The sequence below is a fragment of the Myxocyprinus asiaticus genome, chromosome 30, assembly GCF_019703515.2.
Source record: "Myxocyprinus asiaticus isolate MX2 ecotype Aquarium Trade chromosome 30, UBuf_Myxa_2, whole genome shotgun sequence".
In the NCBI taxonomy this organism is placed as follows: Eukaryota; Metazoa; Chordata; class Actinopteri; order Cypriniformes; family Catostomidae; genus Myxocyprinus; species Myxocyprinus asiaticus.
In genome coordinates this window covers 36,645,452-36,649,627 of record NC_059373.1, presented here as the reverse complement: position 1 = coordinate 36,649,627, position 4,176 = coordinate 36,645,452, and positions in this window count along the sequence as shown.

Sequence of the window (4,176 nt, the reverse complement as noted above, 5' to 3'; positions counted from 1 at the left end):
CATTGTAGTTTGTTGGCTTTATGTGAGCTTGTACATAAGGTGGCTGGCATGCTTTTGCATCACTTATGTAAGTCACCATGAAGCCAATGTGACAACGTCATTGAACTTTGTTGTAAGTGCGTATGTGAGTGAGCGAGAGAGAGAGTATGAAACCTTTTTTGAGTTTTGCTAGGGGAGCGTATTGTGATCAGGTTTCTTGTGGCTTAGACTAAATTCTTCATTTTCCTAAAGAATCAAAGGAAACGAACCAAAAAGTCAGTATGAAAGGATAATTGTGGCGGATTGGGCTTGTGGAAGACATTCTACTTCAGTTTTCAAGTGTTCGATTTCCCATCTGTGAATAATGTACAATCTGTCCATGTCAACCACAGACCTAAGATCAAAAAGACTTGACACATGGCTTATACTGTAACTTTGATATAAACGTCTTGTTAACAGTAAGTCATGCTTTTCATGTGCTTATCTGATTAATACTGTTTTCTATTAGGATTATTTTGTTTTACTTGTACTACTACTTACTAAATCTGTTTAGTTTCTGTTTTTTGTTTACTCTTTTGATACTTGCTAAAATGCATGTGGCTTTAGTTAATCAGGGTTGACTGGAGTTGGCTGATCGGGCTGCTTAGAAGCTGTCTTTGGAATTTTCATACAGAACACTCAGCATTATTGTTATTTGTTACCAAGGGTGGGAGAAGGGATCTGGATTTCATGTTAGTGGAATTAAAAAAAAAAAGATAAAAATCAAACCACATGGACTCTTGTTCTCTGTGTATTGCGTCCAGTCTTTGGTTGGGAACCAAGAGTCAGTTCCGGAACTATGATTTTCACAACTTTCAGTTCTCTAAACAATTCTTGAACATACAGTACATTTTCCTTCTAATCAGATGGACTATCGTATTTAAATACTCTTAGACAATGTTTACTGCTGTGATATATGCTATTAAAGGGATAGTTCACCCAAAAATGAAAATTCTCTCATCATTTACTCACCCTCATGCCATCCAAGATATGTATGACTTTCTTCTGCAGAACACAAATGAAGATTTTTAGAAGAATATTTCAGCCCTGTAGGTCTATACAATGCAAGTGAATGGTGGATCAGACCTTTGTAGCTCCAAAAATCACAAAAGAAATGTAAAAGTAATCCATAAGACTACAGTGGTTAAATCCATAGCTTCATAAGCGAAATGATAGGTGTGGGTGAGAAAAACAATATTTAAGTTATTTTTTTACTCTAAATTTTCACTTTCAGATGTGAAAGTGTAACTAAACGGGCATCACGTGACTTTCAGATGTAAAAGTTAAAGTAGAGAGTTGGAGTAAAATAAGTACTTAAATTTACTATTATATTACTTCTGAAGATATGATTTAACCACCGAAGTGAGAGAATTTTCATTTTTTGGTGAACTATCCCTTGAAGCAGCAAGCCCCACTACTGAAAATACATTGTAAAACACACAGCCCTTCCAGTCTAGTCTGATTTCCGAACAAATGACTGTTATGGGCTGGTTCTTTTTTAATCTACAGTGCTGAATACCCAGCGTAAGGAATGATTCTTATACGTTGGTTCTTTAGTGAATCAAAAACACCAGTTGGCAGCCAGTGCAGTTACTAACTGGTTGTTCATATGGCAAAGTTTAGCTAAAGATAGGCCCGAACATTACGAGCTGTGCGTGTAATTAGTGAAACGTTTCAAAAAAATTAATGAAATATGTTAACATTTTTGTTTGTTTAGAATTTGTATCTATATAGTCACAGTGGGACTAGTTATTTGGATAACATTTATATCTAAAGTCTGTGTAAACATGCTTTTGCAAGTATTACATTACATTTATCTGATTTGTTATGTCTGCTCTGTTGAAATCTGAAATTTCTCATTTGGCAACCAACTTATGAGGGCAGTCAATACAATAAAAATGGCATTTCTTATTTCCAGATATTTCTTCCTCAAAAGTAAGAATCGTTATTGAAACTGTTAAAAGTGCCTAGAGCAATTTAGCCATTCTGGAACTTTCACTTGTTGAATTAGCCACGCCCGCTCTTTCCAAAACCTTGCACTCCAAAGACACGGCACACACAAACCAGGGACTAAAAATTGTTTAAGGAACAAAAACCAAAAACGAACAAATTTGTTTCCAGAATGTAACCAACAACGGGAACGAAATCCCTTTCAATTGTTCCGGAGTGAAAACATTTTAAAACGCTGGTAACCGGTTAATAACTGGTTAACTTTGTTCCGATAATTTTTTCATGAAACCAAAGAGTTTATAATAGTATATTTTCTGAATTACACCACTTCCTGATGCCTGAAAAAATGACGCTTCTCTGTTTTTAGTAGCGCATAAGCATGCACTTTGATTCTGAAGGACACTGCTAGTTTAAAAATGCTAAAAAAAAATGCTAAAACATTAAAAATCATTTGGCCCACAAAAGGTGACATTTAGTCCAAACGCTTCCGTGCAGTGTGTGTGTGCATGCAGGAGAGAGAGATTTAAGCTATGAACTGACATTTTTTAAATATCTTCAGGGATATAAGAATAAATTTATTAAAAGACGTTACTTTATTGAGGCTACTGTATACTTGTTATGATTTCTGTCCTGAAAATTCCCCCACATGGGAAAAATGGAATTGCTTATTTTTGCTTATTTTCTTGGTTAGGCAGATGCCTTTTTTCTCTCAATTCTAAACCTGTATTCTCTTTCTAAACCTGTATGATTTGTGGAACACAAAAGGAGATAATTTGTAGAATGTGGTGGATGTTTTTCATAAAATGGCTGTGAATGGGAATGAGGATTGTCGAACTGACGTCAAACGTTATTGATAAATACTAATGAGATTTTAAGTGAATATTTACATTTTGGTTTGTTGAACTATAGCATGAGTCATATAGACTACTTTTATGCTTTTCTACCTGTCCTTTTAGTAACTCGACAGCCCCATCCCCCGTTCAATTTCATTGTATGAAAAATGACAACTCAGACATTCTGCTTATTAACTCCTTTTTTGTTCCACGGAAGAAAGACGTCATACAGATTTAGAACAACATGAGGTAAATGATGACAATTTTCATTTTGGGTGAACTATTCCTTTAACTTTTTAATCCAGGACATGGCTTTAATAGGAAAGCTGTGTTTCGGTTTGGAGTGCTGATGGTGGTCAACTGGTTGTCTCTTGACACTTGCTTAAAACGCAGAGCAGGAAGTGGGTCACTTAATCTCAGCAGAAGCTACAGTCATTTGAGTTTGCAGAAGCCTTTGAGCCCAGCACCAGATTCAGTGGACCGAGGAGAGGTGACTTTGTGGACTGGTGACTGAGGCAAGTGATGACTAACTCGGATGTCCTGATTTTTTCAATGTTTTCTCATAATGATGAACAGGCAAATGTAGCCAAACTACTTTGCATAGGCCCCCAAATTACTAGTCCACTTTATTTTCTGTCCCGGATACTTGAGTGGAAGGTACATACACTGATTTGCAATTTTGTCTTCATATGACTCTAAAAAATACAATGTCCCTTGATTTAGGCATATGCCTCATGTGAAATTTGGTTTGTATTGAAGTGGGTAATGCATGTGTTTGTCTTTCTCCACTTGTCCTTTCATGTAAAGGCATTTAAAACCTAAATGTGGTTTCCGTAATGTTCTTTTTTAATTTAAAAATATTAAATAAAACAATTTATACCGACCTTTAACCAAACAAAAGTTTGTAAATTGCTCCAATTAATATTCTATAAATTCCTTCAAAGAAAATATTTCCAACTAAATCAAACTAAATAATGGAATTTTAATATTGTAATTTCCAGGCCTGTAAAATTATATATATATATATTATTATTTTTTTTATTATTATTATTAAAAATTGTATTGATTCCAAACATAAAAACATACAAACACAACATAAAAAACGGAATCAGTTATTCACATTAAACCCCCTCCCCCCGAACATTCCCCCCAACCCCCCACCCGACACAAACACACACTATTGTAGTCACCAAAAACTAGAGCATCAAAATAAAATACAAAATAAAAAAAATAAATTAAAAAAAGGTATACATTCAGACAACATCAATAAAAAACATACCCAACTAAACCACAAATCTCTCTCCACAGCCCCTCCTCGAGAACCCTCCAAAAAAGCCAAATAACCAAATAACTTTCCACACTTAATTAATCTACA